Here is a 13,854-nt window from a genome sequence, read left to right as displayed (position 1 = left end):
CCGGCTTTCACGTCTGGCTGATTCTGGCACTTAGGTGGGGACACCATACCAAACATGAACCAACTTAGTGGCGTGACATGGAAAACAATTAAGGATTTTGTAATTAGCACGGAATTCCTAACTTTGATTTTCTTTTTCGATGTTACTTTTTCAGTATTTAGAGCCCACAACAAGTCGATTACTGGCTTAGAAGTATGTCCATAGTGGGGCGGAAAAATATCCGCACCCTCTTTCCAACCTAATCTAACCTATTCCTGCCTAATGCTGGTAACATTTGTGGGGTACTATGACATGGAAAACCACCGCTGAAAACTTTTTCTGATGGTCTGATGGGCGTTTAGCGTCATAGGCGGGCATGCTACCTCATTGTGCCAAATTTCAGTCAAATGTGATAAGAGTTGGGCCCTCTAGAGGCTCAAGAAATATAATAGGAAGATCGGTTTATATGGGAGCTATATCAGGTTTTAGACCGATTTGAACCATACTTAACACAGTGGTTGAAAGTCTAAACACTAAACACCGTCTGCAAAATTTTACGCAAATCGAATAAGAATTGCGCCCTCTAGAGGCAAAAAGTCAAAGCGGGAGATTGGCTTATATGGCAGCTATATAAAGAGGAGATTTTCGAGAGGAGAGTCTCAGCGAGGAGTCAGGTGGCACTGGCTCTTAATTAAATACTGAGTGCCAATAATACTCGAGATGACAAGGCGAGTTATTGGCGCCTTCAAATAACCAATGGCCAACATCAGCGTCTGTTCCCAGGTTAGGGGCGGCTGGCGGCAAGCTTCGGATCTTGGAGCAAGCGGCTCTCCACCACGAGGGATACGTGTGCAATCCCACAAAACCCATGCGGTTGGGGCGCTGGGCCAGTAACCCGCCCCGGAAAATTGAGAACTACTATGAGAAAAAAAAGGAATATAAAAATTAATCGGTGTATGTTTTGGGAAGTATTTGGGAATGGGAAATTTTTGTGCAAAATTTCAAGCGACTCTTTACTTTACTTCTATAAAAGTAGACAAACGAACGACAATGGCCAAATCGATCGAAATCGATCAAGAATATACATATATACTTTTTGGGATCGAAGACGATTATTTCGAAATGTTACAAACGAATATTGGCAATATATAATAGGGTCTTTGCTCATTAGAAAGACTTTATTGTCGCTTATTAGAAAGACAATCCCATGGCAGCCAGTTGTACGTCCCGGATTGGCCCGATGAAATTCTTCATCGGCAAGGGCTGCTGCCTAAGTGTATAATATACTCCTACAACAACAACAACTTTGTTGACCAGCTTTCAAAATGATCGCAGAGACATTGATGATGCAGAATGTAGCAAACATTTTTGTAAGGCGCTGATGGCTGACTACAGCAAATGCTGATTGCTGACCACACATAATAGCGTCCCATAGATCATATTATGTTGGAGTCTTAATTATTGGGTATGTGATGTTTTTGTCACTTTACCAAGATAGATAACACTAATCTCGTCATCTTCGACCCGCTAAATGTTTACATATTTTTGATTGACTTGTCATTCCAACTCGGTTCGAACGAGTACAGCAAATCAGTCGGACAAATATTTGATTGATATTGATTCCTTTCATTACACAGATAAAAATCTTTTTGAAAAACAACAACTTTGGTTGAAAAATCAACTACAAAATTTGTCAATTTTCGTGCAACAAATCAAATTAAAATTTTAGCAACCCTATGTACCAATAAGGCGTCAGCAATCATTCAATCAGCAAGCCAACAAATAAAATGTATTCTTAACAACAAAGTTTGTAATTAGTTTGTTGTTGAGCGCAAACAGTTACAAAAATTTGTATGTTGTTTGTTGAAAAATGTCCCTTGCCTACCAACACCCAAACAAAACAAACTGCAAATTTCTTGAAAAATCCTTAGAAATTCAAAATGTTCATTAATTCAACTACCAAAATTATTGAGGACCAACTCTTGCAGTGATTTTCTTCCGTGTAAGAGTCTTGGAGCTAGAGGCTGTCAAAACTAATGCTCTACACACTCGAATAGTTGCCCAGGTGAATGCTGATGCTATCTACGCTATATTGAAAGTTCCTTTTATTCTGTATCAGGCCTGCCGCCCAACACATTCCCAATTTATTCAATACGTTAGGTGTCACTGAATCTATGAAATGCAGCCATGGCTCAATATATTCTTGGCTGCTAGACATAATGGTTTCCGAGTTTGTGTTCACGCTTCTCACTGCGTGTGGCATGACATGCATTTAATTTAAATATTCATTAAAAGCAACAACGACACCGAAACCAAATCCAACGCGGCTGTGGCGATGTTGCTCTTGCATTTTTATTAATGACATCGGAAAGCGGCAATGGCTACGGCTACTGCTACGGCAACCAACGACATCATCAAAAGGGAATTATACGAGAATTTCTCTTGGCATGCCGTAGCAGAACGTGTATCCTGGCTTAATGGCCGCGATGCTGTTTATTGCAATGATGATGCTACAGTTCGTGGCTAAGGCGGCTGGCTAACTACTGATGATGACACGGCGCCAGTACTCACTCGTACGTGGCTGTAGTTTCAGTTTTGGCCCACAATGAATGACGATGTATGACCAAGCAGCGTATTATGATTTTCATTAAGCCCTTTTGTGGTTTTCACTTATTCTCCTGCCAATTTTGTTGGTTTGCTCTCGTTTTCGTCCTTTGTGTCCACATGGCGATTTTGTTCGTTCGCTGCTTGGTTAATACAGCGAGAAGCTTGTGCGGTTTGTTATGGTTATTATTTCAATTCAAGCCAATGCCATTACATTGGGATCTGTGTCCCATCGCTGTGTGGGCAACCACACTCATTCACTCGTTTCGTGCGAAACTGCAGCGACAACACCTAGGGCGGCCCAATGGTCCATCTCTTGCATTTGGCAGCTGCATGCATGGGATTGGCTTCCTTTCGCTGGTAGTAGAAATGAATGTGTGTGTGTGTGTGTGTGTGTGCGGATAGGTTTGAGGCGTGGTCCTTTTTCGGTTATGCCGGTCATCATGGAAATACGGAGCGTTTATTTAAGTTAATAATTAAAAAAACAAAAAAAATGTGCTGTTGTCATTCCTATTGGGGACAAGGCGGGTAATGAACGGTCCATAGCAAAGTGGACCACAATTGCGAGTGAGTCCATTTAATGCAGTTTCTTGCCTTTGTGTTTGCCAGATAAAGCGGTGATGGCAAGGCGGCGGTGGCGGCGTGAATGCACAAAGTCATAAATTGACTTTAATTTAACGCACACACACACACACACGCAAAACACGCTCGCACTGGCAACCCAGAAACAAATAAAATATGAAAATCTCTGATTGCAATAACATTTGCATAATAAAATTGATGAAATGCTGTTTTTAATTTATATCACCATAAAGTACGAATGTTTGCAGTGGACGTTCGGGACATGCCGCACGCTGGGGAGCTAAGGTCATTATTGAAGGATGAGGCATAAACAGAACACTCTTGAACATGTTTTTCATTCACTCCATTAATGGACATCATTAAGGGTGCTTGTATTTATGGAAAAATCTGGTAACTTAAATGTGCGGTGGCTTTAACAAATTCTTTGGGTTTTTTTTTTATTTAATGATTGGTTTCTTAAACATTTCTTTTTAAGTCGTTTTCATAAATGTTTTGATTATTTAGTTTTGGAGAACCTGTAGATATATTCACTGGGGACAGAGTGGTGCATAAACTTTGAGAAATTTGTTAATTAAAACAGCAAAGAAGATTGCAGTAACAGCAGAAAGTCGACCGAAAATGGGACGTCAATAATTGTTTGGTAAAACAGCTAACATTTTCTGCTGTTCTCAAATAGTAAAAAGACCTCTTATCGGCAGATCGGTCTATATGGCAGCTATATCTAAATATAGTCCGATCTGAACTAAATTTAAGTCAGATGTCGGGATGCCTTAAGCTACTTACCGTTTCAAATTTCAGTGAAATCGAATAAAAAATAAAGCATTTAAGGGCATTGGACCCATTATCGGCAGATCGGATTTGGCCCGTTCAAGAACATAACCAGTCTGCATAAAAAGACGTATCTGTGCTAAATTTCAGCTCAATATCTCAATTTTTGAAGGCTCTAGAGTGATTACAACAGACGGACGGACAGACACACGGAAATCGTTAAATCGTCTTAGAATTTTACGACGATCTAAAATATATATACTTTGTAGGGTCGGAAATTGATATTTCGATGTGTTGCAAACGGAATGACTAAATGAATATACCCCTTATCGTACGGTGGTGGGTATAAAAATCGGGATGTTAAGCTGCAACTTTGCACAGATTCTTTTTTTTATCCATAGGCAGGATAAGTTTAAAGATGGCCTATATCGGACAATATCTTGACAAAGCCCCCATATAGACCCATAAAAGCCACATTTATTATCCGATTTTTGGGACAGAGAGATGTGTTCGGCCCTTCGACATCATTGCTCAATTTGGCCCAGATAGGATATAGCTACCATATAGACTGATCTCTCGATTTAAGGTCTTGGGCCCATAAAAGACGCATTTATTGTTCGATGGGCTATATCGGACTATATAGCCCCCATATAAAGCGATCTGCCGATTTAAGGTCTAAGGCCCATCAAATCCACATTTATTATTCGATTTTACTAAAATATGTAATAGTGAGTTGTGCTCAGCCCCTTAGCACCCAAGTTCAAAATGGCGCGTATAGGTCCAGATTTGGATATAGCAGCCATATGTCTCGATTTAAGGTTTAAAGCCCATCCTAAGCATATTTATTGTCCGATTTCGCTAAAGTTTTGTTCAATGAGCTGTATTATGCCCCTTGACATCCGTGTTCATTGTGGCCCTGATAGGTCTAGATTTGGATATATCTGCCATATATGCCGATCTCCCGATATAAGGTTTTAGGTCCATTATAGGTGAAACTATTAACCAATTTCGCTGAATTTACACAATGCGTTGTGCCCCTCGCCATTTGTACCGAGTATGATCGAAATCATGATATATTTGGATATAACTGCCATACATACCGATCTCAGCGATAATATGCTGAAATTTGTTCGATTCTCGTGTTTACTATAGCCCATATCGTTCCATATTTAAATAAAGCTGTCATGTAGACTGATCTTTCGATTAAAGGTCTTGGACCCATTAAATGTGTAATTAACAGTCCGATTTCGTAGAAATTTGCACCAGGGAGCAACGTAAATCTTTTGGACATACTTTCCCGTATATGTTTCAGATCGGTCTATATTTGGGAATAGCTGACATATAAATATACCGATCTACCGATTTCCCTTAAATTTGGTACAATCAGTTGTATTTTGGCCCTAACATTTCCTTCCCGAATATTGTGGAAATCGAACTTTATTTAAATATAGCCGCTGATTAGACCAATATTCTGTTTAACCGTCTTGACATTAGTGCAACATAAGGACCATACAACAGGTTCAGAGAACATGTTGTCTTGGCATAGGCGAAGCGATGAGGACCACGCCCACTAGGTCACTTGAGACTATTCTAGATATCCGACCCATTGACATACAGATTAAGTGTGAGGCAGCCACTGCGGCTATGAGACTTAAGACGATGGGAGAATGGATTGAGGATGGGGACAACTCATACCATCGCGGTATAATCGACGATAGGAAACCTGGAAGGAAGGAAAGAGGTTTCCGATCGGATACCTGAGATGAACCTTGAAGTCGAGTGCGAGGCACTGCTGCCATCGGTACAGTCTTGGATTGACGGAACCTTAGTATTGCCATCTAGAAGATTGTTACACGGACGGATCAAAGCTAGAGGACAGAGTGGGTCTGGGGGTTTACATTGAAAACCCAGGGAATGAGATCTGTTTTAGACTGCCGGAATGCGATCACGGAATGCTTGAAGTGGTGTGGTGCTAACGCGAGGACGTCTAGTGTGAACATCTTTAGCGACAGTAAAATTGCCATAAGGGCAATAACAACCAGGACGGTAAGATCACGACCAGTCTTGCAGTGTAAGAAGGAGATTAATGCCTTCTCTGAGGATGGCAAAATCCGCATCATTTGGGTGCCGGGCCATAACGGAGTAAGGGGAAATGAAAGGGCAGACGATTTAGCGATGAAGGCCAGAGGACTGCTGACAATCTTATATGGTGATACTTGATAAAATTCGAATGAAATGTTCATATTCTGGAAGTCACATTGGAGTGCACCGAAATAAACCCGACCAGTAGTTTCTTCGTAAAGTGAACCACAAGCATTTTGGCGCTGCTCTAACATCTCAATACCATTCTTGGAACCAGACCCAAGTTCCAACAATACTTTTCAGCATTGTTCTTGCTTGATAATTTCTAATTGAAACTCTTTCTCGTTGTTAATGTTGATTGCAGAGCTTTGGGGTTTCGTTTCATTTCTGTTTGTTTAATGGACTAACCATTGTTTGTATACCCTCCCCCATAGGATGGGGGTATACTGATTTCGTCATTTTGTTTGTAACATTTCGAAATATGCGTCTGAGACCCCATAAAGTATACATATTTTTGATCGTCATGTCATTTTAAGTCGATCTAGCCATGTCCGTGTCCATCCTTCCATCTCTCTGTCGAAAGCACGCTAACTTTCGAAGGAGTCAAGCTAGCCGCTTGAAATTTTGCACAAATACTTTTTGTTAGTGTAGGTCGGTTGGGTTTGTAAATGGGCCAAATCGGTCCATGTTTTGATATATCTGCCATATAACCGATTTTGCGTCTTGACTTCTTGAGCCTCTAGAGGGCGCAATTCTCGTCCGATTTGATTGAACTTTTACACCACGTGTAAATTTGGTATAACTTCCAACAATTGTGCTAAGTATGGCGCAAATCGGTTCATTATCTGGTATAGCTGTCAAAGAACCGATCTGGGATGTTGTCTTCTTGAGCCTCTAGAGGGCGCAATTCTCATCCGAGTTGGCTGAAATTTCGCATGAGGTGTTTTGTTATGATTTCCAATAACTGTATGGTGCAAATCGGTACATAACCTGACATAAACCGATCTAGGTTCTTGACTTCTTTAACCTCTAGAGGGCGCAATTCCCATCCGATTTGGCAGAAATTTTGTACAACGGCTTCTCTCATGACCTTCAACATGCGTGTCTAATATGGTCTGAATCGATCAATAGCTTGATACAGCTCCCATATAGACCGATCTCCCGATTTTGCTTCTTGAGCCCCTACAAGGCGTAATTCTTATCCGAATGAGCTGAAATGAATTCTACAATGTTCAGCATTCATTTATGGTCCGAATCGGACTTGATATAGCTCTATTAGCATTACAGTTCTTATTCAATATTCTTTGTTTGCCTAAAAAGCGATACCGCGCATAGAACTCGACAAATGCGATCCATGGTGGAGGGTATATAAGATTCGGCCCGGCCGAACTTAGATGTTTAACAAATTTTTTATTGTAGATGTTTAATAAATTCAATGGGCACGTGTTAGCAGTAGAAGCCCCTCACATTCTATTTGTAATTTCTAGTTATAAAATTTTAATTGAATTGCCATGTTATTAGTGATACTATTGTACTATTTTCAAATCATGTGAGTATTTTTAGAATAATTATAAATGAAAATTAAAACAACTGCAATTACTGAAACAATTGCAGATTGTCAATGGGTGTAAATTAGTTATCGATTGGTTTGTGTTTATTAAAAATAAATTTTATTGCATTTTTTTTTTTGGTTTTGTTTGAAAACTATTTTTCATGATCTTAGTGTAACGTATTGAGCTTTGCATCATTTATGGGGGCTGTGTTCATTTATATGGACAAGTTGAAAGGTTCCCTCAACTTCCGCCTAATTTATGAAATCCTTAATCTGGCCAGCAGAGGGCATAACTGGGCATGGCAAGACAAGACGATTGCGGTCATTGTTTGCTTCTCATTAGGTTGTTGTTTTTTTGCGCAACTCACAATGCGATGATTAATTTAAAGCAAAAACGATTTATAAACTGCCAATGCAAAGGTATTTATTTATGTTCATGCAAAAATAAAGACTTTGAGAAATGTTTTACGACCGACGACCGCAACTTAAATCTCAACAGAATTGGCTGTTCGTTTCGCAATTCTAGAAAAATCATTATCAAATTACTTTGTCGGTTGGTATTTCAGAAATGTTTGAATTCGAAATTTATTATTGGCCTGCGGCAAATGGTGACGCAACAGCACAACTCACAATTCGAGGTGTGAGGTGATGGTCCCAATAAGGAATTTACATCGATATGAAAATTATTTCCCGATTTCATTGAAATGTGTGTTGTGTTTCATTAATGTTTACAGGGAGGCACAATTGAGGCTCATTTGGTTACCAACACTCATAGGCAATGAAATTGCGGCAAAGTTTCATAAAGTAAAATATACTGTCTAAGGTCAGGAGCACTATTGTTTCAGTGTGTAGATCGACTATAGATTGCAACTCAACTATAGATTAAACCATCGAATAAAGGTTAGTATAAAGTTGGACATTTTTGTCAGTTTCATTCAATATCAGTGTTTTGAGCTCAGCTACTAGACAAGTTAGAAAGAAGTATACAGAGAGATATGCAAAAAGTGTTTATGGTTCTATCTCCTTTACAAAAAGGACATGCCAGTTGCAAATTTTGCCCATGAACATTCCACTAAGGAACTGGGGCAAACTTCTCACATATCAATGAGTGCTGGCCGATTCAAGTTTAAGCTCAATGATAAGAGACCTCCTTTTTATATCCGAGTCCGAACGGCGTGCCGCAGTGCGACACTCCTTTGGAGAGAAGTTTTACATGGCATAGTTCCTCTTAAATGTTATCACCATTAGGAGGGAAAAACCACCGCTGAAAAATTTTTCAGATGGTTTCGCCAGGATTCGAACCCAGGCGTTCAGCGTCATAGACGGACATGCTAATATCTGCGCTACGGTGGTCTCCATACAAATAGGACATAGATTATGCTTATTGGCGATTAGACTTAGACTTTACTTTAATTGGCTATGACAGAATATTTATTCCACTAGCCGAACGTAGAATAGCGTCCCAAGCGCCTCGATCTTCTGCGCTCATTCTAAAATCCTTGACAGCTAGTTTTGAGGTGTCTCCCACCACTTGATCTTTCCATCGGGCTTTTGGTGTTCCCGATTTGCGTGTACCACCGTGTTTGCCTTCAAAAAACTTCTTTGCTGGAGCTTCTTCATCCATTCTGACAACATGATCTAGCCGTTGTATTTTGATGCGTGTAACTATGCTATCATCGTCATACAGCTCATACAGCTCGTGGTTCATACGTCGCCTATATTCTCCGTTAACGCAAACGGGTCCATATATTTTACGAAGAATCTTTCTCTCAAATACTCCAAGCACTGCCTCATCTGCTTGCAGAAGTACCCGTATAGTCTTCGTCTGTCGAGAGGTGGCGTTGCTTCTAAACTGCTTACTTAGTCCAAAGTAGAATATGTTTGCCAGTATTATTCTTCGCTTCATTTCAAAACTGGTGTCATTCGTTTCGGTTACGGCGGTGCCGAGGTGAATAAAGTTACTGACTGTCTCAAAGTTGTAGTTCCCAACTTTCTCTATTTTCTTTACCTGCTCGGTTGTGCAAGGCTTTTTGGGAGTTGAAACCATCCATTTCGTCGTATATCCATTTACTGCCAGACTCATTTCACTGACTCTCTTTCGGTTCTTTCAAAGGCTGCAGTTACAACTTCCGGTGACCGACCTATGATATCGATGTCGTCGGCATAGGCGAGTAGCATGTGTTCTAGTATGCTAGTATGCGATGGGGAGGAGACGTATTCCTCTGTAGGTGGCACATTCCGTCTTGTCTTCTTTCTTGTATACGGGACATAGACACATGTCGATTAGAGGTATATCTTTTGTTGCTGGTATCAAAATTCCTGGTCAGTCGGACTTTTCACTTTCGTCGTCCATTGTTAAAAATTTATATTTTTAAATTATTTTCAATCGTTTCTATATTCCTTCGCCATTAAAAGCACACTCAAAAAAAGTGACCCTTAAGTTAACGAAAAATTAACCAGATCATAGTAAAATTGTACTTAATTTGGCGCCAAATATTTTTTGTTTTCGCCCGTTTAGTTTACTCAAATCATTATTTCAGGTATATATAAATGAACTTAAATCCAGTTACAATTTACAAAATGTTGGAATATCTATACTGTTGGGAAGTTTAGAGAACACCGACATTGAGTATGTTTTTTAACCCAAATTGAGGAAAGTATTTCATTTCATTTATAACAAAATTCTTCGATTGAAGTCCAATGATAACCCTTCAATGAGGGTATATCTTTCCCGTGTTTCATGTTTCGTATTCAATTACTTGCTTAATGTAGTAGGAGAAAAGCTGTCTCTAATCCAAAAACGGGTCACAATCAGTGTTGCCAAAATTAGTAGGTTTTTACTCTCTTGCTAGGTTGGTACTCTGAACTCAAGTTATGGTAAGTTTTTCCTACATATAAATACTCTGCTTCCTACCTTTTCTGTGTACTCGTTAATAGTGCAGAATAAAACCATGGATGTTGAAGGGACAAATACTGTTACAAAGGGTCTCACTGTTTGAAATTTCAGGAAAAAGTTCTGATATTGCCTCTAACTGGTACGAGTTTTTAACGATCTCTCCCAAATTCAATGCCTTCAATCGAGAAAGTGGACTATGTGGCGGCTGATAGAAATATGGTCAGACCTGGACCATACAGATGACGAGGGACCATGCAACTCATTGTAACGACGGGTGGTAAAAGCGTATTTCTGGGCTTAAATCCTTAAATCGAGAGATCGCTTCATCCAAACTCACGGCACGGTTGTTCATAGGAATCGGGCACAAATAGGAGTGTTTGTGAGCTCAAGATTTAGTATCTATGCATTGTAGGGTTGAAAATGTATGATTTGATGTATTTTAAATGGAACGGCAAAATGGCCACTTCTTGGTGGGTTTAAAAACATATCGAATTTTTGGCTTGAAGAACGTTTGGTAGGTTTTGGTCGGGTTTGGTAGGATTTTTACCAAATTATGGTAGAAAATAAACTTTTAAGTGGCAACACTGGTCATAATTACTTACTTCGAGGCATATCATTACCATGCGATAAATGCATTTAATAAACTAGTGGGCCTTTTGGTTTGTTACCTCATTACCTTGATAGATTTAAATTTTCTATTGCCTTGCCTTGATCAAAGTACTCGTGCGCATGCGTCCTTATATGGTACATATTTTTATGTACATATATTCATATATGTCAACTTTAAAATATATCTTCAATTCTTCTGCTTAATTGTCATCAAATACATCCAGAACGGAAGCTTTATTTGGCTGTTTTTATACCTTTTGATTGGTTTTTTTTATTCTCAATGCCATTCTTACCTTGAATTGCCTTTAAAGAAAATTGCATGGGAATTGTAACAGCGGCAAAGCAACAATCATACATAATTAAAAGGCATTAAAAATGGCAAGAAAAGGGGGGGGGCGAACTTCGACTAGTTGGCATTGCGAATTAATGCCAACTAGTCGAAGGGTGCCAGAAACGCCATCTGACAATTAGCCCTGTAAGTCTGTCTGTCTGCGTTTACTCATACATTTGATGAGTCATTGTGTTTGGGAGTGTGTTGGTGACACTAATTAACTTAAATCATAAAAAAGGGCATACACGCAAACACACACACTCGCACAATTACTTTGGGATACTTGTGCGGAGCGACATACGCCTACAATCCATACTTGGCTCCCTCCCATGCGGCCTTTGTAAATTGGCATTTTATCGTTTCTCTTCATTTTCTTCTCCACTTGTTTTCATTTGGGAAAGTGGAAAAGTGTCTTCAATTCGAGCTTATTTTATGTGCGTTACGCATACGCTCTTTAAGTATGGACTACGGATGACATGCGATTCTATGAAAATGTCCACAGAAATTGGGATGGCGCTCACCCATACCAAGCATTGATATACAGTTCGTGCAAATTCCAGCAAGGGACGTCTTCAATGTTTATTTTCACTTTACACGATGTTTGGTGAAGTCTTGTATAGATTTTACCACATTATTTAAGTAAATGTACGTATATTGTAAAGTGGAAATTATGTTATTAATGTGTATATACCCTACACCACCACTGTGGTATTAGAAGTTTGTGCATTTGTTTGCAACGCTAAGAAGGAGAAGAGTGATAAGTATACCGATCGACTCAGAATCACTTTCTGATTCGATTTGGCCATGTCCGTCTGTCCGTTCGTCTGTCTGTCCGTTCGTCTGTCTGTCCGTCCGTCTGTCCTTTAACTAAAAAAATTTACGATATGGCGGACTAAAATGCACATTTCTGCTATCAAATCCACTGTGGTTATATCTGGCATATATTCACATAGGAGGGTGTCTTTAAAATGACCAAACTTAGTCTGCATATTTTAATCGTTTGATATATTTTCTCCAGCAGTACCTCATAAGTTTTTTCGTCTTGAGAATTTTATGTGGGGTGACCCATATTCATTGCGAAATGCTCGCAAAGTATAAACAGTATTAAGTCACTTCAATGGTCATTTAAAACATTTGTTGGCAACTACGTATGTAGGTGTGTAAGTATGATTGCAATTAGATTGTCAAGCCCATTGCAGAGCATTGAATGTCAGCTGAAAGCTTACGAGCGTGTGCGTGCGTGAGTGCGTGGTTAGTTAGAGGCAGCTTGGCTGTTATAATTCACTTGGTTTTCGATTGTCTCACTTTGGCTTACTTCGCATCGCATTCGCTGTGGATGGATGGGTGGACGGCGGATGGCTTGGGTCGTCTCATGGTCAATGGTCATTAACGGGCAAAGCTAAACAAATACCCCCCCACACACCGCGAGCCCCATAAGAGAACCCACCGAAAGAGGCATTTGCGAATATGAATGAAACGGCGTGTAGAGTAACACGCGAGGAGGGACCGATAGATGGACGATGAGACAACAGGCCAATGCCGACAATGTTGTATTATGTATTTCGCTACAAATGTGTGTAATAAAAGCCCAAAACAATAAAGTAATTATTTAAATAAACACTTATTATAACAGATTAAAAGTTGTTAACATTGCCATAATAATTTGCCAAGCTACGTCAATACTAGGCGCTGCTGCAGCTGCAGTAGCAGCAATGCGAGCAGAATGGAATAGTACCCCGCTCACATGTCTCTGTTTGCTGTTTGGTGGGCGGGCCGTTGTGTTAATTGAACTTGGCACTTTTCGGCTTTTGGTTCAATGTTTTGTTGACTGGCGACGGCAATTGGTTTGTTTCTCGTATTGTCTTACGATTATATCGCACTAATATTCGCATCCATTTTTAAGCCCTCACATATGATGTTAAGGAGTTTTTTTTTTGAGGGAGGGTGGGTTAATGAGAGGGGGATTTGCAATAAACCAGGTAATCTTATCTTTGTTGCCTTTGGTAGTGTTGCTGCTCTTGTTTTTGTGTGTTATATGCCAACCAGCTTCATGGCAAGGCAAGTGTCGAATGTCTTGGCCTTCTCTGTGGCTTTTGTTTAATTTGAGTTTTTAAACCGTCCCCCACCCCATGTCAGATAAACGTGAGGCCATACTTTCTGCACAAAGTCATTTAATGACATTTTTTGTTTAATTTCAACGTTTTCAAGTTCTTTTCGGTTTTTTATCTTTTTTTTATACCTTCCATCATAGGATGGGGGTATACTGATATCGTCATTCCGTTTGTAACACATTGAAATATTCATCTGAGGCTCAACAAACTATATATACGTATATTTTTTATCGTCTTGACATTCCAAGTCGACTAAGCCAAATCCGTCCGTATGTCGATAGCACGCTAACTTTCTAACAAATACTTCCTGTTAGTGTAGTTCGGTTGGGATTGTAAATGG

General features: G+C 39.7%; 1 protein-coding gene across 2 annotated transcripts in view; it reads left to right on the top strand.

The window, feature by feature from the left end:
• LOC106095833 (cyclin-dependent kinase 14) overlaps window positions 1–13,854 on the top strand; it is a 423,150-nt gene that overhangs the window by 151,855 nt on the left and 257,441 nt on the right. The window lies entirely within an intron of this gene.

Source organism: Stomoxys calcitrans, chromosome 1, assembly GCF_963082655.1.
Source record: "Stomoxys calcitrans chromosome 1, idStoCalc2.1, whole genome shotgun sequence".
In the NCBI taxonomy this organism is placed as follows: Eukaryota; Metazoa; Arthropoda; class Insecta; order Diptera; family Muscidae; genus Stomoxys; species Stomoxys calcitrans.
This window is presented reverse-complemented; position numbering and strand designations above follow the sequence as displayed.